The 18867-nt window shown below is 43.8% G+C and overlaps 1 long non-coding RNA gene across 1 annotated transcript in view; it reads right to left on the bottom strand.

Annotated features, from left to right (window-relative positions):
* Window positions 1–3336: 3336 nt before the first annotated feature.
* The window catches only part of LOC134143980 (uncharacterized), a 27375-nt gene continuing 11844 nt past the window's right edge, over window positions 3337–18867 (bottom strand). Inside the window, exons 3-4 of the long non-coding RNA XR_009959253.1 lie at window positions 9724–11049; window positions 3337–3652 (exon numbers count right to left, since the gene is read on the bottom strand). This is a non-coding gene — a long non-coding RNA (uncharacterized LOC134143980). The remainder of the gene's footprint in view (window positions 3653–9723; window positions 11050–18867) is intronic.

Genomic DNA, 18867 nt, shown 5'->3' with positions numbered 1-18867 from the left:
CTCCTCGAGGGGTAATTCTCAACCCAGGGACGACTCTTTGGTGAGGTGAAAGTTGAATTACTGCCTAACTCTGAATTTATAGCCTGTTTTTTCCACCATCCTGAACATTCACAACGCCGTTGAAGTCAGCCAGATTGTGGCTGATTGGCAGCTCTAGAAATCAGGGCCAGGGTAGTTTAGACATGTTATTCTGCCTGCGTCTAAGTCTTCTGGTGCTTTGGAAAAACTGGGCTGCGGTAGCTGCTGGAGCAGAGCTGGTGTTACGCGCCTGGAACAGGGCGTGCTGCACCTTCCTCCTGCGAGGGCTCGCTGGAGGCCACAGGGGCTGGGTTTTCCCATCCTGTCGTCATTGCTGCGGCGTGTTGGGGATGAGGAGGCAGACGTGTAGCTAAGCAAGCAGGCAATGGGATCTGAGCACTGGGGGATTTTGTTTTCCTGAGCAGGGACTTCAACGTGATTGCTTTGTGCCTGTTTTGAAACAGGCGTTTATTTAACAGGGTTGCATGGCCAGAATTTTGAAATCATGTTAAAACTGGCCAGATCAGCATCTGTTTACATATGCAAACTCCTGAGTCTCGAGCACGTGGCTCTTTCCTTACACCAGCGGTGCGGGAGTTTCCCGGGGCACAGTTGTGTCCACGCTCCGGTGGGACTGGTGAACCAGGCTCCTTTCTCTTTGCTGTTAACGCTGCTGTCGAACAACGCACGGTTGTGCAGTGCTTGATCTCGTAGCACGCTATATAATTAGTTTTGGTGTTTTATAACTCCACAAGTACTGAGTGTTGCTGGTGTTTGCATCTCTAGCTCTTCAGAGCTCTGTAATTTCTTATAGCATCAGGTAAAATGCTGAATTTTGGAGTTGAGCTTTTACTCGCATTAGAACAAGAAAAAATTAGTTTCTTCATAGTATAGTAACCTGGGAGCTCCTGAGCTCTGTGACCACGTAGGAGTTGTGTCTAGTCCAGCATCGTCCCTCTGACAGCAGCCAGAGCTGGCTGCTGCTTGTCAGACTTTCTGGGGAAAAACATCAGGAACTTGGAACAGTACCACTACTATGAGTTTCCATTTAAAATCAAATAAAACCTAGGCAAAACTTTGAAAGGCTGTTTAGTACTTCTGATCTTCCCCCTTCAGTTGCCTTCATTCATGGAAATGTGTTTCTTTGCTTGGGTTTTTTTTTCTTCCTTTTTTAATAATTTCATAAACCACATGATGATGATGATGGACAACTGGTGGTCCGCAGACCCCAGAGGAAGAGCTCTGCACCAGAGAAGGTCTCCCCAGTTGGAGAAGAGACACTGGCTGCCATTCCGATTTCTGCTAGTGAGAGACTGACTTGGGTTGTAGACAGAAATATTAATATTAATCACTCTGTTGACCTTGTAAGACCGGTCTGAACAAGGCAGCCGAGCAGGAGAACACACGGGGGGAGAGCTGTGCTGGACGCTGCTGAACATCTTGTGTCAGCAGTACTCTTGTGAACTTAGAAGCTCGTCTTGCCTAGCAAAGAACTGGCATGTTGAGAGCATAACCGTGGTAACGGACGCTTTTCCTTGTAAAAGGAGCACTGCAGGTTCGTGTACCTCAGTGAGCGCTGCTCAAGCTCTGCGGCAGGCGCAGCGTGGGGCGAGCATCGCTGTGCTCCTGCTCCCCGTCCTCGGGGCGGCCGCAAGCCTGAGACCGCGGCGGGCAGCGGTGTGGTTCAGGGGCACAAGCGGGGAGGTGCCGAGGGGAAAGGGCTTCCCCGTGAGGTAGCCGGCAGGGAAAGGCTGTGCCCTTTTTTTGAGTTTAGAAAGACGTGTGGAATATTGAGGCATTCAGCTTTGTGCGTTACAGCTCTGCTGCAGTCGCGTAGACCTGTGGTTGTAGCACCGTGACTGGGTGGGAAACACGTGCGAACTAGCTTGAAATCGGTTAGTGCCAGGATTAACATGAGGTTTAAAGCAGGTCTCGAGACCCACAGAAAGAGCCACTGATGCGGCCTGCGGCGAGCTGGAGGCGTCGCGGGCTGCGAGCGGCACCACCGCGGCGTAGCTGGTGCTGCGGTTGGCTGCGATCCCTGCATAGACGTGCCGCGTCTCAGTATCGCCACCGCTCCCGTCCCTTCGTTTCTCCTACCCTTTATGGATGATTCTGCACCAGAATTTTAGCTGTGAAACTTGGTCCGGAGAAAGGGATCCCAGACTCCGCTTCCACAGCGACTTGCTGATGGCAGGACGCTGCACGTGCCTGGTGCTGCCTGTTCTTCCGTCCTGAGGCTGCCTTTCGAAAGCACGCGGGAGACGTCCGCTCTGGAGGGATTCCCGTGTCGAAGACTTTGCACCCCCCGCTGTCCTGCGTCCTCGTCCATCGAGAAGCAGCGCCACGATCCCAAAGCATCCATTTTCCAAAGCTCCCTGTTCTCCCCAAGTCCTCTTTGAGGCAGTGAAATAAAACTAGTAATTCCTTCCGTGTGCTCTCCCACTCCTTTGTGGGCTCTTATGAGAGTCCATCCAAGTTTGTTTCGTTTTGCTTAAGGATTTCCAGTATTTCCTTTGACCTGGTTCCTCTCAAAACTTACTGGCCAGCGTCCTTTCACAGCGCGTGTCCGACCTCTCGCCTCGTCAGCCATAGTGCACCGCAGCCGGCGCGCAAGGCAGAGCGGCTTAAACAACTCGCTTGGCATCCACGTCCTGAAAGGTCACAAGCCCTAATTTTAAAAGACAATATTTTATTTCTAACATTCCCATTGTAATTGGAAAAGGAAGTCCTGATAAATCACATCATACTGTGTGTGACTGGGAACAAAGTGGTTTGTGAGGCATTCCTCTATCTGGGAAAATCAGGGAGGACTTTAAAGCCAGCTATATTTTTTGTAGATCCACAAGATAAATTTGTATGGACCCTAACAAAGTTAGGAAGGAAAGAGAATAACAATATCAATGGCCCATAGAGTGCTTTAACCAGCTCCAGACTTCCATTATGTTCCTGCCTTTTTGGAGAAAAAATTCTGAAAAGTCTTATAATAACTTGAATGTGGAGATGAGTATTAAATCATACAATGTAACAAAGTGAACAGAACAACTTTGTTAAAGCTGAATTTAGTCATAAAAAGTCCTGAAAGCCAGCCTGGGACCGATTTATCCAACATGCCTATTGACATCTGCATAGGTCGAAGATCCAAGCAGAATATGGTTCTCCAGTGATACAGAGCTCCTCTCGGTCCCTGCTGCTTAAACAAGTCAGGCAACTTGCACCAGCAATATAGTATTATAATACTTACAGCTTATATTACACTTCATGTCTCTAAAAAACATAAAGTCACATTCAAGCCTGATGTTAAAGAACAAAACCATGTTTGTTTTCAGGAAGATGCACCATTTAGGCTGTGAATCTTTATTATTGTTATTTCAGTGATTGATATTTCAGTGATATCTGGATTTATCCAAATAACGTGCACTCCAAGTCTGCTGTAGCTTAATTGTTATGTTCATATAAGTAACACACGTGTCTGTACATTGGACCAGCTCATCAGGTGATACAGAGCTGGTAGCAATAAAGATTTGAGCATCTGGCACCTTGTCAGCACGTTTGCAATGCAGGCAGAGCTGTGGCCGTTTTCACATGCATCCCCTTCGTCTTCCTGTGGGAGCGTTGGTGCCGCTTCTGCTACCTGTGAGTGTAAACGAACCCGTGGAGCTGAACCTGGTTTTAATAGGAACTGTGCAACGGTAAGAACAGACATGTAAAGGGACATTTCCATGGCCTGAGTGACAGAAAGGGAAAAGAAACTTTAGTCATATAAATTTAAATACCTGGATCATTCAGTCGTAACCTCACGTAGGATGTGCCACTGATCCTAATGGAGTTCCTAATGGGTACAAAGTTCAATGCATCTGTAGGAATTTGCAGGCTTGCTGCCTTCAGTTCCAGCATTATGTGCTGTACACATTCCTGTGTTTATTTACCAGGGAGAGTCACTGGATTCTGATGATACACTGTGATGACCAGTTTAAAATTTTTTTCAGAAAAACGATGCTAAATTTCAGTCTGCCACCAATGCATTACATCATCAGTTTAAACACCTGATTGCATGTCCGGGTGTCTGTACAAACACATGCTGTCATCTAGCTAACAAACTACAGGGGTGTGCAGCTCAGGACAGAAAACCCCTTCTAGGGTCAGGTGATTTCCATATCTGAGTTTGGGCAATTACAGCGCTGCTTCACCTGTTGTCTTACAATTTTGTAAGCAGCACTTAGCTGTCAGCAGTCACTTATATCCTTTCCTTCAGTCCTCATGTGATTGAAACAGTAGAGAATGCATAGCTATGTAGTTAAAGAGAACCTGGTTTGGGGGCCAAAAAATAATTACATAAAATAAGAAGCTTAGCCACACTTCTCCTGCCTTAAATTAAAACTTGGAATAAAATAAAAGAGAAATTCAGCTGGCAAGTTATTCTAGTTCTCCTCCTAAAAGGAGAAACACAGAAATCATCAATCTAGTTATGATGAGAGCAAGGAGATTTAAAAAGAAAAAAAATCCCACTATTGCAGATTTTCTTCTTGAGCAAATATATAAATAGTTTTTATTGGTTCCTTTTAAAATAACGTGTATTGAAACATTCTAGACTTAAATAGTGCTGCCCTCTGAACAGGGACTGTTTTGGTAGTCCCGCTGCACTACCTTTTCCCGTTCTGTTTGCTCTTCCCCTGCAGGACCCATCCCCGCCCACAACGGTAAAGCTCCCCATGGCTTCGGCGGGGAGGTCCCTGGGCATGCGCGCGCGTGTGGCAGCAATCTTGGAAAAAGAGCTGCGGATCCCCGCCTTTGCCTGCGGTGCTTGTGCTCTGCAGAACTTATGTTCCTCTCTTCCAGGAAACAATTTGCCTTTTGTCTTGCACAACTTCCAGTACAAAAGATGTCATTCTACTGTAGCGTGGTTTAGCCTCTAGTAAAGAATCCCATAATTCATCCAACGGTTGGGTGAGGAAATGAGCCTTACCCCTATGGAAAGATATGCGAGGACTGCTTTCCAAGTCATGGCCCTGGCCAAGTGGGACGCTAAGGCTACGTGGCCGCCCCAGGTGCCACGCTCGCGCCCGCTGCCCCCAGCCCCCCATGGGCTGTTCCCCTGGGGGCCGTGGCAAGAGGCGGAGAGCTCCGGGGCTGCCCTGGCTTCCACCCCGGCTCAGCCAGCCGGGCCCCGGTTCAGCTGCCAGGGCTGTGGCACAAGGTGGCTCTGAGACCCAGCTGCAACCTGGAGAGGAGCCCAGCCCCCTCCAGGCCCCCGGGGAGGAGACTGACGCTTGCGATCCAAACCCAACTCTAGCTAGAAACCAGACCAAAATCTGGATCTGAACACTCCTGAATGTGGGCAGTCCCTAAACCCAAACCGAGTTTTACAGTTCAGTATAATTCCTCTAGGAAACATGATTTCTGAGAAGTACTAGTTCCAGTTTATATGAACTCTTTTATGTGAGAAAAATAATCCACTTTTTCATGCAACAGTTGGTACCCACCAAGATTTTTATGCCATATCGTATATACCTTTGAGGAACCTATGTTTGGGATAGTATGTGGCTTCAGATTACACTTAAAAACAAATGGTACGTAAGCATCACTTAGCCTCTCTGACAATGTAATGGCAAAGAGGAGCAGTATGATGGTTTTGGCACAGAGGAGCTGGCTCACACCTTCCAGACTATAAACCGACGCTGTCACGTAACACTTCTGCTGAGAGGACAGGAGCACAGGCTCTGTCCATGGGCTGTTGCAACGCAAGCAGCAACTGGAGAAGTCGCAGGAATATGAGAGGCAGCTAGTGAACGAGGCAGAGTCAGGACCAGTCACACTACCTGAGCAGAGGAAATCAGGCGCTCTGCAGATGGGAAGGGTCAGCCGGCAGCAGCTTGCAATGGCAATAAAGCCCCGTCCAGTGCACGCCATAGTGGGTGTACTGGATCAAAGCCCTGCTTTGCCTGGGAGCTGGGCTGGACGACCTCCTGCTGTCCCTTCCAACATAACGTACGCTATCATCTATAGCAGGGTAAGAGCAGTGCCAAAAATGCATCAACAGCTACCCATGACGGCTTCTAAAACAAATCGCAGAGCAGGCTAGAGCTGCTCTCTACTGTGGCCCTGCGTACCCGCTGCTGCCTTGCTCAAAGCGTCACATTTGGGGGATCGTGTAGATCTAACTGCATGTATTCTTCATCCTGTGGTTACTGCTGAGAGCAAAGAAAGAATGGATTTCTCTGTAACCAGTGTAGCTAGTGTGGAAGATTTTCTCACAGGGAAAAATCTCTTCCCTCCCTTCCTTCAAAACTGTGCTGCCATGACCCTCTTTCTTCCTGTGTTTGTTCTGGTTACGCCTGTCCGCACTGCTGTAGCCTGTAACAAGGGTCTCCTGTGCAGACCCTACCTCCGTGAGAACTCCCGTAATGAAGACACACCGCGTGATCGCGAGGGCTTCCCTGCGCCCTGCGCCCTGCGCTGGCAGGAGTCAGGCTTCGTAGGCAGCGGTGTGCTGGCTGCGCTGCAGCGCTCAGCGCCCAGCAAGGGCCACGGTACCGGAGAAGAGACGCGTGACGGCAGGACGGAGTAGCAGAAGCATGACTTTGGCTGGTAGCGCCATACAGTTAGAAAGAAGCTCCCTTCTTTTTGTGCTCTGATTTTGAGAATAAGTAAATGTTACCTGTGCTTGTTCAGTCTCCAGAGTGCGACGCAGTACTGCCCAGCCTGCCTGCGGAAGAGACAGCTACATCATCCACAACCGCAAAGGTGCTGGGACCAGGCAGTGTGTGGTGACAAAAATGGATGTTTCCAAAGAAAGCCCCGTCATTCCGCTCTGAGATCACAGCTGTGTCTGGATACTATTTCAGGATCGTTTCTAGGGCTATAGGTATGGATTTCTTGCACTCAAATTTTTCCACTTATGTCCTGTGTGGTTTCCTTGACCGTAGCTGCGGCGTCAGCAGCAGTCTGGTTCTTCCTGTTTTCTCTCTGCTCCATCTAAACTTGGTCAGGGAGAACGGGGCCTGGAGTGACTGAAGCAAGGGCACCTTGTAGCAGCAGCTCGAGGTTGCTGCTGCTGCCCCAGGTAGAGTAACACCACCGGCAACAACGGTTCCAGGGAAGAGGCAGAACAGCCTAATTCCAAGGTAAAAGGTCAGTAAGATAAGTAAGGAAATTAATTACATTTAGCCAGGCAATGAATGATTTCTCTAACAAACTTCACCTCTTCCTCTATTTTTCTGTTGTTCACAAGCAAATAATGCTTTGTTTCAAATATGTTTGATTTATTATTCATGGAAAAATTCTGCTATTCTTGCTCACAAAGTCTTTCTTGTTGTTGCAAACTGCTGCTTCTGATTATTTGACATCTACACTGTGCTGGTCAGTTTTTACTGTCCAAACAGGAATATTTCTGTCCCCTGACTGGATGATTATAACTTTTAGACTTGGATGACAAACAACAGTTGTTCTCCACAAATGTTCTTTTAAAGCCGTATTCTTATTAAAACGTCGTTTCCTCTCCAGTGTTGAACTGACTGTGCTTGAAAATTCAAATTAATATTTGTGGCATTTTTGCAGAGTTTATTAAGTTTGAAGTAGGTCACATTCTCAAAGCCAACTGAGCAGCAATTGCCAATGAAAACTCTGCCCTTCAGACGAAGTCTGCAAGCAGGGCTAGTTGGGCTGAACGCCATCCAAGTTGTGTGCTTTAATAACGCAAAGCTTCCATGGGGCCATTAGTAGCTCTGCCTGACAGTATTTCCTAGAAATATGAACCATAGGTTGCACACAGCAACTGCCTTCACAGAGCTTGTTTATGAGAGCTGAGCCCAGCTCTGGGAAGTTATCCAAAGACATTTTACCCTAAGATTCCTCCCCTGCCTCCTTGAACAAAAAAGTTCTACAACATGTTTGACAGGAAAGAATAAAACAGGCGATGAATGCTTAGATATTGTAGATGTGTATCACATGCATTGTGAGTATAAATGGAATAAGCTGGACATTATTTTTCACTAGTGGATTTTCCAACTTTTCTAATCCCGCTTTCAGCAGCTTTTGGGAATAACCTTGCTTGCTTATTGTTGACAAGTTTTCTAATTCATCATGATACTGATACTCTTAGGATAAAATCCTTGGCCCCCCTGAGGCCAGATGCAAAACTCCTGTTAACTCTAATAGGCTAGAATTTCACTATGCTCGATGCCTCCTTTCGTCTTACCTGTGAAGCTCTGTGTTAGCATTACAGTAACTGTTTCTCTGGTATCCAGGTGCAGAAACAGAAGAAACTTCCCACCTCACTAATGAAGCTTAGACACTGGGAAATGCTGCTTCTTTCACTCCTAGCAGCTTAGACCATTCACGGTGGCCCAAGCAACATGCATCCATGCTGCGTCAAGCGGAGGCTGCCCGTCGAGAACCACATCCTCATGAGCCTCCCTCCCCGGAGAACCGTTTAGTTCAAGCTATAGCATAAGCCAAAATGTAGGCAGGGAGCTCTTCAGCTAACCTGACAGCACTGGCTCCCGTTCTGGGACACATCTGCTTTGGTCAACATTGCACCTTGTGCCTTGGAGCCATCAGTTAGGAATTATTTAGATTGCACCTGCAGAGGAACTGGACAGTGATGAATCAGATGTCAAATTACAGAAACATTTAGTTGGCTCAAGTACAGTATAAGTCTGGTTGTCTAACGAGGTGAAGAAAGAGGCAAAATCAGCCTTGATTTATTTGACTAGTTCATTGAAATGACTTGCAGCTTTCTAAACTGTTTGCATTAGTGTTGGTTTTGTCAGGATGCTGAGGGCACTAATAGGCCTTAACGACCCCACCAGCCTCACCTGGGACTCCCACCCCCCCCACCCAAGGACCTGCCCCAGGGCAGCCCTGGCTGTGCTTGCCTGTTCTGCTCCCTTTCAGGGGCGCTGGGACCAGTCCTGCCCTGTCAGTACGTGGAGCTCCACAGCTCCTGGGAGCCTCCAGTGTGTCCTGTGCTCAGTCAGCTTTCACTGACCTTCAGGACACCAAAAGATTTACATGCATTTACTTCTATGAATGTGGATATTCTAATGGAAATAGTTCATCCATCTTCTGTGAGTATAAAGCTTTCAAAAGGTAATCCTGCTATTTAAATGCAACTTTTAGTATACACTGAAATTACTTGATACTTATAAGACAGAAGTAAATATACAAGACCAATATGTTTGCATAGCAAACAATAGCCATGGCTGTTTTTTAAGAGCCAAGATTTGCTCACTGATCTGTGCCCTCCAGCCCTCCCCTCCATTTCTTCTGGCTCTTCCTCAACAGGGAAATCAACCTGGACATACAATTTCTGTATGTCTTACAGATAAAGCATGAGGAAATTAGAATTTAAGAGGGTCTTTAAAAATCAAACAATGTCTTTTGTTGCTGGTAAGCCTGAGGGAATACGCATATCCAACTTTCTTCCAAGAGAGTAAAATAATTATCCACTTTGGGAAATATCCAAGGCCACGCTGACTTGTTTGTAAACCTTGTCTGTATTTGCGGCACAAAGATAATATTGTAGGCCATTCTTTCTAGCAGTGCCCAACAATAGCTTAACCAGTAAGCTACTCCCATATTCTTGGCTCTCTGGCAAAGCCCTGGAGCCATTAAATTCCTGGAACAGCCTAGAAGTGATGATGAGCTTAAGCTGCAGACCTACAGATGTTGATCTCCCTAAAGTCAAGAAGATTAAATTCATACCTGAACTAGTTAAAGATGACCTCTAGCTCAAGCATTGAGCACTTCTGTTCGTATTTGTCCCCTGTGTGGTGTTGATTGGTTCTCTCTTCCCTGAATTCAGTTTTCAGGTCATAGTTGTAGATTATTAAAAAAGTATGATAATAGAAGGGACTCCAGTGTCTCCAGGATATGAACAAAAAGAACCTTTTCTGGCCATGGAAAGTATGTGTAGCTGTAAGAGGTTCTTTGTTTCTATGTTCTTTTGTAAATGATAACTATACAATCAGGTAGCACTATTGTTGATGATACAAACAAATATTCATTGGAATTACTCCTTATTTAAGAATAACTAACAGCTGGAGGCTATGTGCCACAACATGCAAAACAGATTTGTAACCAAAGATCTTTGGTTGGTTGTGGTTTGTGGCTTCCAGCCCAAGTGAAAACAGTACATGGCAAGTGTTTTGTTTTCTCTTCTTTTGTTGAAGTACGCTAGTGTGAAGTTTCTTTGCTTCAATGCAGGTGGTGTTTCAACAACAGCAAAATATGATTTTTCCAGCTGTCCATGACTGTGCTTCAGTTTTGAGGCTGCAAGCCCACCTCTGGGTTCCAGATGGCCTCTGTTGGCACCACCACATTGAGGTCAGCTTTGAATTCTGGCCACCAGGTCTCTCAGCGCTGGATAGCGAGTGATCATGTACTCACACAGCCTGTCAGCCTCTGTTTTCACATCTGATTGATCAAGAGCGTTTTCTAGTCTATGTACTATTGTTTCTCTGCTCTTAACTCTTTACTTAGTATTGTCTCATTTCATAGGAAGATACCCATGAGGTCAGTCAGGAATGCGCTGTCATATGAGACTATCTGTACTGATTAATCAGAAGTCATGCAACAACTCCTGTTGTGGAAACTTTTACACTTCAATTTTTGGTTTTCAAGTGTAGGATTCTACCTGTTTTATTTTTGTTAATACTCTCCTAATATGCGGTGATTACTTATTACCATAGTTACCATATCTAGCAGACAGTGACAGGGCTATTGAAGAAAGCAGGATCTCAGGCTTTCAAGTTAATAGTCCTGGTTGGGCTTTGTCTATATGGTGATCCTGGGAAAGATAACACAAATTAGCAGGTTTGGGGAGCTGAAAGTTTTCATGGGCTCAAAAAGGGGCTGTACAGTTCATGAAGGAGAAATCTGTTGTAGGCTACTAAATGCATAGAATCACCTCTGGTTCAGGAAACCCATTTTGGGAAGCTGGAATATTATTCTGGCTAGGCTACCTGTTCTTCTGCTGCTCTTCAGTAATCCAGTATAGTTGCTCTTATCTTCTTAATAGAAGAAGTGAATCTAAAATAGATCAGAAATAAGTAAAAACAGGACCACTTTAATTCTACCATGCTTTTGCTAATCCTCCTTGGACACCGATTCAGTGATTTGTCCTCTGTGTTCTACTGTAGAAAGGCCCTGCTCTAATGGCAAATGACTGGAACCAATATTTACATTAGAGAAATGGTAGAAGGACATACTCTACTAGCACCTAGAAGGTATGTCTTTAAAAACATATACTAAAACCTCAAACTACAAAGAATCAAAGGCACTTCGTAAACATATCACATGTGCGTACAGAACTGTGCCTGTTACTGTACAACCTCTGGAAGAGAGCCAAATATATCTGTTTCATTGTGTTTTTGCCATATGTCATCCAGATCTGGATTCAGCATGATGTGTCCCATAAATAACTTGGCCCAGCTAGTTCAAGATTCCTGTCAGTAGGACAAAGAGGATTTCTGAGGAGCTCCACAGTATTCCTACTTCCATGACTGAGGAGACCAGAAAGACTTAGCCTGTACCAGGCAGATGTCTTACACTAATAGAAGAAGTAAATTATGTGTCTAAAATACCGCAAGACCTATTTCAAACCTAAAATCTTTTCCCAAGGCCTGGGTATTCTGAAAGATTCATGTCTGTGTAATGGCATCACATCACGACAGTTAATCTTTGCAAGGATGTGGTTACTCCCTGGTGTTGTCTGCGTGGGAGAATAGCATGTGTTTCTCTGCAGAGCACTCTGCCTGTGGAATTTGCTCCTTTGACATGGTAGTTCAAGCAAGTCCAGTTACCTGTGGGTCATGCTCCTAGTTTGAGGTACTGACAGATAAAAGTATTTCCTAGATTAGAAGGGGGTAAGCTATTTGTTTCTGCTAGCTCTCAACTACCATTAATCTGGTGACCCCCCTCTTGGCATTTCCTCAGTAAAGTTTAATGAGTTATATTTGATCTTTCAGTATTAGCTTTGGTTTGTACTTCCCATTCAGGATAGGATTTTATGTCTCAAAGCGGTTGTTAATCACAACATTTAGAATCACGGTGTATATGATAAACTGATATAAATAATACCATATACTCTTGACTCAAGTCCTTGCACTACTGGCTTCTCTTATTCCACATTAAGACTTCAAATAGTTCCTTCTTATCGTTAAACCCACCCGTAGCATTAAAAAAGTTACCTGTCAGCCTGTCTTCCATACCACTGTGAATATTGCCACAAAACATGGCTAGCTGAATCCTGAGGTCACTGACACACCACACAGGTATATCACTAGGTTTGTATCAAGATCAGAGCTTGAATGTAAAGATACTTCATAGGGAAATGAACCAAAGAGGCAAAAGATTAGGAAGCACCTTTCTTTCTGTTACATGGAAGCAGCAAAGTGGGGCCACAGGAACCCTAGTTTCAACTCATTGCTTTAGCCAAAATCATTTGGATACTAAAAGCATAGGTGGACAGGAGAAATTGCTTAGAGACCCATGTAGAGTAGCTGCCTCTCTCTTGAATATGTCTCATAATTTTAGGGGATAAGCTACCTGAAACTGTTTACCTAATACACAACTGGCCAGTTGCTTTTGTTTCTGTTTCCTGATAGAATGGCTGGAGCTTACAGACAGGAATATAATGATAGTCAAATATTTGTTGGAGAGGAATATTTGTCCTGTGCAAAGCTATTTCAGCTGGAATTCATCAATAGTTTGGTTAAACACCTTACCAAACATCCATCCAGACATATATTTGGCCAAACAAAAAGCAGCAAATTGAATAGAAGCTGAGTATTCAAAACTATTTAAAAAAAACTCTTTATGCTCTGAGTGCTTTACATCTGGCTGTATCCTGTTCCATTTAATCGCTAATGAAAATGCATGTGAAAAGCAACCACCCTCTTCAAAAAGCTTATTTCTGCTTTTGGGCTTCCCTTTCTGCTATTTATTAACTCTCCATATTCACAGTAACTCACTTTCTCATTTGCAGTCTCCTGCTGCTCTGATTGTCTTTGACAAGGGCAATGGAATGAGGGTGGGGAAGGATGATGGAAAACATTATGATTTTATCAGCAGCCTGTTATACATACTATTATGAAATGAGAAATAAAACCCATGTGTAAAATATCAGTATTGGTAATAAACTGTAAAGCTCATAAGTCTGTTAACTGTAGGAAAGGCTATGATGGGGTGGATCAATGGTCTTAGATGAAAGCCAGCTGCCCAGCATCTTGCCTCTGACAGCAACCAGTAGTAGATGCATAGAGAGAATGTAGGAGAAGACAAAAACAGTGACCCCCTCTGCAACATCCCCTTTGCTTCCACCAGTAGATGCTTTAGAGACCCTCTTCCTGATCACCGTGTTTAATAATAGGATTTTGCCCAATCCCTTTTTAAAGCCATTCATACTTTTGGCCTCCACAACTATGTGGCTATGAGTTCCACTGTTATAATTATGTGTTGATTGATCATTTGAGTGCCCTCATCTGCAAATCTTTTAATGGCAGCATGAAAGCACCTATGTAATTTGGCTATCCAGCACTGAGGTTTTCCTGCCCATTATGCACAAGCCTAAGGGCCCAAGAGGAACTATGAAAGCTCTTTAAGGCATGCACAGCAAGCAAGACAGACAAATGACAGATAGTACATGCTAGAAGCTGAACTCCTCAATTCACTGTAGAAGAATCAAAGGGAATATGTTTCAAGGTCGCTGGGCTTATGTGAAATCTGAAATCATATCTAAGCATTTAATACAACAGGATCTTCAGGACATTTCTATTGTTCAGTCAGAAAGAGCAATAGAATATCATCTTACACAATCAAGTGTAATATCAAACTAGACCACAAGTCTACCGAAATATGAGCAAAACACGTCTCTTTTCCCTCCAAAAGCAAATAATGGGCCTTCTAAGCTTTCACATCTTCTAAAGAATTCATCATGTACATTTGTCTTAGTTAAAAGGTTGTCAGCTCACAGTCCTGTAAACATGACCTTATTCAAAGACCATTGACCAGATCAAAGGTTGTGAGCTGCGTTTGAGGGCTTCGTGTATCCCATTTTAATAATCTAAATGCATCACTGTTCTTTGCTTTAGTAAGAAATCTTCAAGGGAGAGGATTCATAGGCCTCTTCTGGGTGTTATCTGGGGTTTGTGGGTGTTGATGACTTCAGAGTGAGAGGAGTGTGTAGAAAGCAGATAGCACTTCACAGCAACACTGAGAAACATCAGTGGAGCACAGCAGAAAACAAAGTTCTGAGCAACAAAGCTCTACCTCTAGCATGGATGTGTCCCATGTTGCGGGGAAAGTGGTAGAAATTAGTTGGATGACTTAATTAGCATCTTTTCCCTTCTGTTAAAGCTATTTGTGTCTGTTCCTACTTTTCCCTGCATCCTCCTGGAATGTTTTGCATCCCCAGACAATGGCCAAAGCAAAGATGTGCAGGAATGTGCAGTCCCTGCACTCACTACATGAGGGCAAACTAGGGGCCATGTTTGAAATGTTGAATATATCTTTGTGTCTTGTGGGCTGTTTTGCTGGCTTGGGTCTGTCTGCAAAGGTCTGATATAGTATATTTTGTCTATTCCCTTCAATATTCTTTTCTTTAAATCTATGGCTCTAACATCTATGTAGCAATGCCTTTCTTTCCACTTCTGTGTCTCTATCAGTCAATTTTTCCAGTCCACTCCTCTTTTCATTTTTCTTTTTAAAAGTTTATCTCTGTTCTTTCCATCTAAAAGATTGAAATGTGATTAATGGAGGCAACAGAGAAGTGAACACTTGAACACTTGGGATTAAAGTGCAAAGTATAGGTCACCTATTTGTTTCAGGAAAGATCAGGCTTGCCAGAGCAAATCCATCAGCTGAGATGCCTATTTATATACAGACATTATCTATTTATTTGGTAGGGAGGCTCTTGAGGACAGATCTTAAAGAACCTGCTGCCAAGTAAACATTTAGAAGATATCACTGAGCAGATAGAATGACTGCAAGGGCACTTGCAATAAGCAAAGTTCACACTTCTCCGTAACGTGGCATCTTTGTCAAAAGGCCTCACATGTTGATGGCACTCTCTGTAATCTATTAGTCTGGCAGGAGTTCCCACTATAACAGTAGTTTTAATTTTCCAGCTCCTTTCTACAAACTTTACAGTAGCAGTTCATTCCAGCAGCTTTTATCCACATGAATAACCTCTTAAACTCCATGAAGAAGCACTTCTTGTGTAGATACTGGGGGAAGTATGGTGAGGAAGGTCCATACCACCAGAGACATAGCATCTTAGCAAGTAACATGCAGTATAGCTTCTGCTAGTTCAAATAGCTCAGAGATCTTACAAACGACATAGGTTCATAAGAACCAGTAATTTTAAAGGCATCTCTTTTTCTGAATTGTGATTAATTCCATGAGATAAAGTATCCCTATGGAAGAGGATCTGAGTTAGCTCAGGTATTCTCAAGCACAGCATTGTGACAAGTATGCATTTGTAGGTGGTAGATAAGATGAAAATAGAAAAGAAGGAATGAAGCTGCATTCACATAACTCTGAATAACAAAATGATAAGCAAAGTCTCAGCTGGATGTATCTGGGTGGAATGTGTCTTTGTATATGTTGTAAATCATCGAGGAGGGACAGGCAACACTAAGTTATTTACTGTGCACCCAAGGCTTCTGGTACAACAAGATGCCTCCTGCAGAGAATGTCAACAAACATTGTGAATACGTTGGATTTCCCATCGGGCCTGTTAATTTTAGGAAAGGTCTGGATAAGTGCATATTGTTTTGATCATGACATTTTGGATTAACAGATACAGCTTGACGTGAGGTCCAAAAATGCCAGAAATGCCTCCTGTCCACCAAAGGATTTCAGCAGCTTGTTAACTGTTAACAGACTGTTTAAACACACTATAATCTGATTAACCCAGAGACTTGCCCACTGGAGACATTTTCATTTATTTGGCCTGATAAATGAGCTTATGCAGCACATATTCTGTTAATCATGGCTGCGTCCTGAAACGTGGCTTGGTTAAAAACAGCAAAGCAAAGGAGTCAGATGGGTTTTGCCAAAACTGTCTTAGCAGTTCCGATTCATGATTGTTTAAAATACTTTCTCCCAGCTTCCTAGGAGCGACTTAAGACACCCATATATAGGTAGGTGCCTGGCCTTACCAAGTTAATGAAGAACTAGCTGCTGGAATTTTGTTAATACATTGGAGGTGATGTAGGATTTCCTTGTTAGTGTTTTCTAGTGCAAGAATGAGGACACTCAAAGGGTAGCTAGTTCTAAATGCAGAAAGTAAGTTAGAAAACTAAAGATTTCTTTGTCACAGGAAGTTCTGAATGCTGAAATTTTACAGGGGTTCACAAACTAGAAAAATTTTGGGGAAAATTCTAGCCAAAAGTACAAAGATATCAACTCCAGTCTGAGAAATTCCTGAACTTGCTAGAGGTTGGGAAAATGCCTAAAGAAAGTCACTGTGTTGCCTGCTTGATCTTGTACACTTTAAAAATCTGCACTGGGGCAGGATGCTCTACCACGTGGAGGTTAGGTCTGATCCCATCCAGCCATCCTGAAGTTATGGAGGTGATGTCAAAACCAACTCCCTCTCCCTTTAGTGCTGCCTTTGTGGATGCTTTATGTGACCATAAGTGTTGCCCTGACTGCACAAAAGAAGCACTTGGTGAAAAATGTGCTTTTTTTAACTATGCTTTTGTTGAGCTTTGGATGCACAGCAAGCTATTTTAAAGGAGCAAAGATCATTAGAGGAGGCCTTCCACAGAATCACTAGGTGAAGGGAGCAAATACCTGGGAAAACAGAGCCCGCAAAATACATTCTGATCTGAAATTATATATTGGTTCTATTGATGTGGTGCAGGCATATGAAAATTAGAACTGTCCAGATAGGTGGTTTAGGCTCTGATAGGTTTCAGTTGATTTAATCATTTCCGTTTTCTATTAAGATCCAGTGCAATAAAAACAATAATTATGGTAAACTGTGAGGGTTTTTTAGTAAGGATTTATGCAAACAGTCCGGGGGGGGGGGGGAGGGGGCAACTGATCTATGCCAATCATTTTTATCAGCTTCAATATAACACCAGAGCAAAATTTTGGCATTTTTCTAGACCATGTAGAGTCAGCAAAGTTATCTTGTTTCAGAATAAAGCCAAAGTCACAGAAAGTCTTTCTTACAACTCTACTGGTAACATTTGAATATCTGAATCTAAAAGTACATAGATTTTGCATAATCTAAGACAACCTGTGTACAGTGATTTGTCATGTTTCTTTCAATGTAATGTTGTCCTGAGATACTGTTTGCATTACAAAGCACTTGCTTTGAGATGTCTCCACAGAACACCCTTTCTCCATAGGTGACCAAGCCCCTTCTCTCTGCAGTGAATCCTCAAGGACAAAAGGGTAATTAAATTCAAATTAACAATTTTTTTTATCAGACACAATCCATTATTAGCACAGTCATACTTGCAACTAATGCAAGATAAATGCAGCATTTCTCTTTTAAATACGTCTGTTAGGCTTCATATCCTTCCAGGGTCACTTGGTTCAGTGCCTTCTGCCACCCTCCACCACTTAGGTGGAGGATTAATGCTGCAAGGTTCATTTGCAATTACTGTACAAATCTTTATTGTCAGTACTGCTGGAGACAGCTGACAGATCAGATTGCAGAAGACAGGTGCTATTTTTGTTTTCAGTTCATTTCAAAGTCTAGATTTACTTGTGGTCAGTCACAAAAATGTTACTAAATTGTGGTTGTTTTTTGTAGTAAAGTACTGCCTCCTGCTGGGTAAAAGGTATTATAATAAAGCTTTTCTTTAGTAATAATTCTGTAATTTATAATAAAGTATTTATTTCACCTGAAGTTTAGGAAAGGACATTTTAAGTATTATTCTGTTAGCAATTAAATAGAATTCTCATTTTAAAAAATTGTCTAGCCCAGAAGAAATCAAACTAACTCAAGACTCAAGGGCTGCACAAGAAAATACCTTGATATTTCAAGACCATGTACTTATTCCCCTGAACACGGAGGGATGCTGTCAGTGTGCCATATGTACAAAGGTATACTTATCCTAACTATAATAAACAAAGACAGTTCAGTCCAAACTTCTTTGCTCATACCTCGCTTGGCATAAGTATAAAATTGAATTCTCTGAGAGATTCAAACACAGATTTTGCATATTGCCTAACACTGCTCAAAACACGAGGTTGCAAGCTGGCCAGGAACGTAAAGCTTGCACCTGCTGAAGCCTCCCACAGTACCTCGGGGGAGGCAGGTCTCAGCAGGGCAGGGAGAGCGAGGCTCTGCGGTGGAAAGGCTAGGTCGTGGGTACTACTCCCTGCTCCTACAGCTGTTTCTGAGGCAGTCATTGCAGAATACACAAAAACATGCTTAGGAGCAGAGTACAGGACTGCTAGGCGCCCTCTCATCCTACCCCATCCAGTCCTCCACCCCTCTGGTTCTTTCTGGCCCAGGGATCCTGTGTAACTCTGGCCATGTCTGCATTAGAAAGCAATGCAGTGTAACTGAGGCAGACCCGGGGATCAGGTGCTGAGGACAGAGGGTCACAATATACCTGCTAGGGGATTGAAGTAACTCTAGTTGGTCCTGTGGGCTTCATCGGAAAGGAATGAAGGTGAAAATGGAGCCTGTCTTGAACACCACCTCTAACAGCTGATCCAAGAGGTGTATCCAAACTCCTTGGAGCTACTGACCTGCAGCGAGCCCTGCTCGCCTCTAGGTAAGGAAGGACATACAGCACTGTAGGAGGGGTCAGGGCTGTGAAGACACTTTACAGCAGCCACAAATAACCTCCAAGGAGGAACCGGATGTGGGACTTGCCT

This window comes from Rhea pennata, chromosome 9 (assembly GCF_028389875.1).
Source record: "Rhea pennata isolate bPtePen1 chromosome 9, bPtePen1.pri, whole genome shotgun sequence".
NCBI lineage: Eukaryota > Metazoa > Chordata > Aves > Rheiformes > Rheidae > Rhea > Rhea pennata.
This window is presented reverse-complemented; position numbering and strand designations above follow the sequence as displayed.